Genomic DNA, 7844 nt, shown 5'->3' on the forward strand with positions numbered 1-7844 from the left:
AATACAGAAAGCTATAATGGTGTTTTTGGAAAGAAGTTGAAGAGAACATACAATAAAGTTGGGATATTCTTGAGGAGGAAAAGAAGAGAGAAGACAAACGAAGAAGGACAACAGTCTTTGAGATACGTTGTTTATGAGATATTCATCTGGTGTAAAATGAATGGGATCCACTATTGTGTTTTATTATTATTATTATTATATATAGCTCATGCTACATAAGTAAATTGACCGTTAGATAGTCCTTGAAATTTATTTAATGTGGATCTTATGGAACTTCATTAGTATTAACCATTGTTTTAAAAGTCAAAATCCTAACTCATTTTGAATGTCCGTCGAGTGACACTGACAACTATTGAGTCTATTTCGACAAGTCAAAATTTAAGGGTGTCAATGGGTACTCAATTACTTGGTGTATCCAAAACCGATTACTCTTATTCGCCCGATTATTTTTGGGTCTGTTTCTAAGTAGTTATCTTAAAGACCTGATAAGAATTGGGTACCCAATAATAAATTTATAACATAATTAATGATCTAATTAAATACTAACAAAGAAATATCTTGATGTCAAAATTAGGGGTGCAAGTTAATTCAGTTCAAACCGAGAACCGAACCAAACCGTGTGTTTTGGATTGGTTTGGTTCGGTTTAAACTAAATACGGTTCGGTTTCGGGTTTAAAATATGAAAAACCGATGAGTTTGGTTCGGTTCTCGGTTCAGACCTGATAAAAAATCGAACCAAACTGAAAACCGAACCAACATTTATTTTTAAATAAAATAATTTTTTTTTCTTTTTTAAAACCCTAACCAATTAACCATCTCTGTGTCTGTCATCTCTTCCAACTGAGGCTGCGGGCTGAGGGCTGCGGACTGTGATTTGTGGGCTGCGGGCTATGATCAACTCCGGTGGCCAGAGTCTCTCTCTCTCTCTCTCTTGCGACTGAGGGCTAGCGGCTGCGAGTGTGCTGTTAGCAGCTAGCGGTTGCTGACTGCATTTCAAATCCGACGACCGATGGGTCATTTCTCTGTCTGTCTCTCTCTCTTGCGACTGTGGGCTAGCAGCTGCAGGCGTGCACTCACACACACACACACACACACACACCACACACATTTGGTAGGGGTAGGTAACGATGGAGATGGCCATCCGAATTCCCAACATTTTCCACTGCAATTGGTCTCTCCATCTGTAATTGCTAAAGAAGGTACGTATTTCCAATTCCATCGTCTGTAAACTTTTTTTCAACCCATGAACCGAACCGAACCAAAACGAATTAAGGTCGGTTTTGATTTGTTTGGTTCTAGATCAACTCGGTTCGGTTCTGGTTCCTATATAATGGAACCGATCTTGATCGGTTCGGTTCTAATTTTGCTCTAAGCCGAACCAACCCGAACCAAGTTGCACCCCTAGTCAAAATCATTACTTTATTAATATGCCCAACATTACTAACTTAGTAAGATTTCTAATCTTACTAAGGGCCCACATGGATTATCAAGTTAGTATGTGTTTGGATAGACTTTCTCACAGCTTTTTCTCCTGTGGGGAGTCAAAAGTAACAAAAATCACGTTTGGATAAAACTAATCCGTGAAAATTCTACTCCGCGCAAGAGAAAAAATCACTCTTTGATGAGAAGTCCGAAAATTCTACTCTTGTGCAAAGCAAAAATCTACTCTTGAACGGAATAATTTTTTACGTTAAAAATCCCAAAAATACCCCTCATTTGGGTTTGCCCTAACGTCTCTATTCCAAAATACTCTTCTCATCTCAAGCTTCCATTGAAGATCATACAAAACAGATCTCAAGTCATAACCTCTCTATCTTTTTCTGACTTTGGAAGGGTTCTTTCAACTTCTCTACTTCAGATTTGGCAGCGATCTATTTCATTTGTTGGTGACAAAGGAATAATTAAATTATTTTGAGTCTAGTTTTGATGGACAATTATGAATCATTATTTGATATCGGATCAAGTTTAGAAACGCTAGTTAATGTACTTGACCTCCATTGCTTGACCTCAGAAAGGGAGAAGACAACCATGTCCATGAACACTTTAGCTACTTCAAGATCAGAACGAGATGTCAAGAGGTGCAAGATCAGTGATTTCTGCAGTGAGAAGATGTTTCAGTTTTCCCAAATTCAATGGTGCTTACTCAAGCCTCTAGCTTCTCTACAATGGTCTATATAATACTTCAAGATAACGATGTATGCAACACTATCAATTAGAAAGAAAAGTTTGAAGAGACAAAAAGTAGAAATTACTTTTCTCTCGATATCATACTATGGCCTTTACCTACCGTTATAATTTTCAACCTGCTACTCTTCAGTAGGGAAAAAGATTATAAAAAAAAAAATAAAAAAAAAATGGAAAAAAGACAAAACAAAGCTTTGAAATGGAAGGGACTAGGAGAACTTTTCTTTCTAATGTTTTAGGTCTAGACTTGGAAGGGGCATTTCTATTTATCATATATATATATATATATATATATATATATATATATATGAAATAATTATTGTTTGATTTATCATTATCTAATAATTGAAATGTATGCAAGCGTTTACTCGTTTATAATGTTAAAATGTTAGAGTTTGAAAACTTTTGGGCCGATTCAACCCATTGACTTACATACTTCGGCTTAGGTTTGCTTTGTACAATATGTTTTATTTCATTACTTAATAGATAATTTATTTTTTTATTGGTAACATAATATGTCTGGAACCCAATCTAAAGGAAAAGAGATGGCTTCTCTAACAGAGAGTTTTGAGTATACTTGGATTTAAATACACATTATACTAATATTTATAGTAAAAATGCAAAAAACAGTATAGTTTGAAGACATATTATAACACTAAAAGACCAAAAACAGTAATAGATAGAATATAAGGATATTCTAATCTTTTTTTTAGAAATCATGAGAAATCAGTATGGTTTCCAAACACATTTCTACAACAAAAGTACTTATGTCAGTACTTCACAGAGTTGATTCCCAAACATCCTTTCATATAAAAGTATTTTTCCAGCTCCTACACAGAGTACTTTAGCTTCTACTCTTTGGTAGAGTATTTCTACTTCTGATATCCAAACAGGTCAAAACCCAACACTAAAACCTTTTAGATTTCATGAAAAAACTCATATTCAAAAAAATAAAAAAATAAATAAATAAAAATAAAAATGATCTTGATTGTAATTGTTGAAAATGGATGACTATCGACCTTCCAAATTTAAAATTAAAATTAAATGGTGAGAATTAACTTTTTTTCTTTTTTTCAAAAATCTTAAAATTTTGTCCTTTATAGCTTTGTGTCGTCAGATTATGTTTTTAAATGCTACAAATTAATGAGGTCAGAATTCACTCTAAAGTATGTAAAGTAATAAATTTAACGTCATAAATTTACATTTTATGTGGTAGATCCGACTCCATGACTTTTTGAGTAACAAATTTGATAAAGTAAAGTTTGGTGAGTAACAGATTTCATAAAGTAAAGTTCACTTAGAATTGTCATATATTTCAAGGGAGTTTTGGTAAATAAAAATACAGCAGTTAGGTCTGTCGGGTAAAATATCTCTTAAAAAGCATTGTATCACCATCGGCCTTGGTTGTACTTGTTAGAGAGTATCCTCCTTAGGATGACACTAAGAGCTTGATAACATATAAAAACGTTTTAAATGCGATCATCATTTACGTATCATTATTACCATCCACCATATGCCGTATACCAAAGACAACGATTGATGGTGATTGGTCGTACAATTATATTTAATCAAACAGAAGAATAGCGGCGCCGTTACTTTTTGGTTAGGATAACAAACCAAATAACGGCGTCAACTCATTTATAGCGATATTTGATTCAGCAAACAAGCCCTAGAATCTTCCACCGTCCAATCGCGTGGTTCTAAGAAGAAAATGGGTTCTGTGGTTGTCATCAGTCGTACCACACTCGCAGATATATTAAATCCCATCTTTTTCGAATCTCATCTTTTTATCCCACGTGCTCTTATATTATATTTGGAATTTCCCCCAGACCTTTATTCAAATGTGATTTAGAGATGCCTCCCTGTATTTTCAAAATGATGACATATCTCCTTTGACTTAGGTCTTTTGCGAGAGGCTAATGTAAATGACCTCTTCTTCAATCCCTAATTGAATTTTTTTTTTTCTCTAAAATAAGTCATTTTCAATGTTAGAGTAAATTTTTTTTTTTTTTAGAATAATGTAGAAGTGACCTCAGGGTGGAACTATGGGTCCATTCCACTTTCACGTCAAGAAGTGCGATATGAGGTTCTAGCTTGAGGTTACTCCAGCACAATTCTTTTTTTTTTTTAAGAATCATGATAATCTAACTACCCCATGTGACACACTCAATCGACTTTCTTGACGTGGGAACTGCAGATTTGTACACCTCGAGATACATGATTCCCTTGAGATATACTTTTTTTTTTTATGGGGAAGTGTTGTTGGGTATCTTAAGACATACAGATCTACGACTCTTGAACTTTTCATGTCAGGAGAGTCGATTTATTGTGCCATGTGGGATAGTCAAATTATCACAATTCTTTTTTTAACCTTTTCCTTCAAGATTAAGATTCTATGTTGTTTCAAGTTTCAACCTTCAAATCTCAAGACAAGATAAAAATTTTTAGAGAAATAAAAAATAATGGAATTTTGGGTAGAAAATCAAAGATTTTTACAAGATATTTAGGACAAAATTAAATCGTTTAAAAATAGTTTATCAAAGGATAATTATTTGAATAATAAGGATTTTTACATTTATTTTCAACCATAAGATTTCATCTCCTTTAAACTTCAAAAATAAGGTAGGATTTTAAAGAAAAAAAACATTGGATTTTAGGGTTGAAAATTAAAAGATGATGGATTGAAGATAAAGTTGAATAATTTAAAAATAATTTAATCCTAGATGTCAACAACCTAAAGATGATAGATTTTCTAGAAGAAAAGTCAAGGGTGTTTTACGTGAGGTAGAAGACAAGGGCAATTAGGTCATCTTATATTAATCGCTAATCACTTAGCCAAAACACAGGTTCAGAGGGTCATATCATCAGTTTCAAAATATAGGGATATCTCTAATATTGACCAAATATAGAGGGGCATGTCTAAACCACCCTTCTTCAAGACTTATGCAAAGGAAGTTTTCCAACCATGCACGTTTCAATTTTTTTTTCCAACATGTTTTGTTTTTCCCTAATTGGTGTGCTTAAATATCCAATGTCGGCATTGGATACTAGGATTGGAGGCTAATCCATTAGCTGGTCCCCAAAGCATGACAAAATATCATATAATTTAGACATAACCCTTCACATTTTGGTAAACATTTGAGATATCCATACTTTTTCAAATTATTGACATAGCCCCCAAATCTTTGACCTCGGTCTACTCTAATAGACTACTAGAAAATGATTTAAATTTCCACATCTTCAACCTATAGTTAAAAATTAAAAAAAAAATTCTTTGCAAAACCAGTCATCCTTAAACTCTTGAGTAAAAAAAATTTACCTTCATCTTAACCCTAAGATTTTATTTATTTAAACCTTGAAACCCCAAGAACAAGATAGAATATTTTTGGAGAAGTGGGAGCAATAGTTTTGAATAAGATGGATTGAACATGAGGATGAAATATATTTAAAATAATTTATCATAGAAATTCAATATCTTAAAGTTGATTGATTTGTTAATGAAAAATCAAGGGAATTTGATGCGAAGTTGAAGAGTAAGGGTATAATGGTATTGTTTTCTTTATTCTAGTGGGGGTATTTTTCTAAAGAGATCCTTCAACACTTCTTATTGAATAATCTCCAATGGATGCTCCTGCTGGTTTCCCTACAAAAATACTCTGATGTTCAAGTCAAAATTCAATTTGATAAGGTAATAAATTAGTTGAACCCGTATTTATAGATTTTATCCAAAATCCCGACAAATCCAATCTATTGAATTTGAATTTATCCGCATTCTAAAAGTATTCTATGAAAAAATAATTTTCCTTATGCGAAATTATCCTTAAGCCATGTGGGTACATGTTATTTTAGCATGTTCCGTAGCTATTGATCATGTCCCTGGTTTTTGGAGGCTTTTCCGTATTCATTTATGTCAAAATGCACACTACTATGGAGTTTAAGGATTTGCCCAGGACTGAAGATGATCACATTTCCTAGGTTGTTTGGTTACGAGCTTACAAGCTCTATTTATGTGGTACGTCTGCTCTTGGGAACGGGATTTTTATATCCTACCCTTACAAATTTAGCAAAATTTTATTAAATTCAACGGAACTTGACATCGAATTTACCCATTTTTCGCATAGTACCTCCCTGATTTCATGAATATTTGAGATACCCCTATTTGAATTGAATTTTGCTAAATTAGACGGAACTTGGTTTCGAATTTACCCCTTTTTTCAGGTAGTGAGGGGTATGCCTAAATCAACCTAAAATAATGATTTAGAATATTAGGAATCTTCAAAGTAGATCCGCCCCTACTACCTACAAGTAAGAGGTCGGTTCACCAGAGCATCGAGCCTTTAGCCGATTGCAAGCAACGATAGGAATGTCCTCCATGATTTTTTTACAATATTACCTAACTTTTTTTTTCTTTTTGCTTTTTGCCACGTTCGAGTTGGCCCACGGACCCATGAATTTTGGTTGTATCTTCCAAAAATCTAAAATTATTGGATTTGGGGGTGGGAAGTGGAAGTGGGAGTGGGAGTGGGAATGGGAATAGGAGTAGAGGGGGGGAGGGGGGGAGGGGGGGGTTGATTTAGACATGTCCCTCTATAGTTTGATCAATGTTTGAGATACCCATGTTTTCAAATTGAAGACATGTCCCCCTTGATCTAGGTCTTTTTATCTAAGACTAAGGTAAATAACCTAAGTGCCCTTCTAACAACAAACTCCCATCTTTCGCCTTTGTCTCCTTCAATCTTCTAACATTAAGAATAAAATGAGGTTTTTTAATAAGTAGAATGATAGATTTTTTAACACTAAAATAAAGGGATTGTACATGACATTGAAGACGATAGATTGAAGAAGAGGTTAAATAGGTTAAAACACATTTATATTAAAATTTCACAACTTGAAGATGATGGATTTTAGAGTGAGCTCATCTTCAATCGTAAGATTTTCTCTCCTTCAACCTTCAATTCTTAAAAACAAGATAGAATATTGGAGAAGTAAAGGATGAGTTTTGGGATAGAAAAATCAAGGGTTTCTATATGATTTTTAATAAGATGGATTGAAGGCGAGATCGAATAGGTTAAAAATAATTTACTCCATAAGTCAACAATTTAAAAATGACAGATTTTCTGAGAGAAACCGATTTGTTTTTTTACTAGACGATAAAAATAAGGGTATTTAGGTCATTTACATCAGTATCAAAGATGAAAGACCATACCATCAATTTGAAAACATAGGGTCATCACTAATATTTATCAATAGATGGTAGGATTTGTCTCAACCAACTTTTTCTTATTAATAATTAATGTCGTTTGAATTTTGATGCCACTAAACGGTCTATCATCAAAGTCTTGACAAAGAAATATTGACACAATGGATAGAAATCACCAATAAAACTGACTTTGAAACGTTAAATCACAAAAAGAAAGGTCAAGCATTCAAAGTGAGAGGACCATATAATTGACACGTGGTAAGAAAAAGATATGAAATCTATAACACTATTCAAACTCGTTATGTCTTCCATGTTTGCTAGGGTAGGTTAGAAGGAAAAGCACTTTCTTAGGAAAATATGATTTATAGATTCATGATTTCTTTGGTCATGTAGAAAAATATTATTTGACCTAAAGTGTCGTGGATGGGTATCCAATTATCTTATTATCCGTTGAATTTAA

Source organism: Akebia trifoliata, chromosome 7 (genome assembly GCF_017979445.1).
Source record: "Akebia trifoliata isolate Shusen 1 chromosome 7, ASM1797944v1, whole genome shotgun sequence".
Lineage (NCBI taxonomy): Eukaryota > Viridiplantae > Streptophyta > Magnoliopsida > Ranunculales > Lardizabalaceae > Akebia > Akebia trifoliata.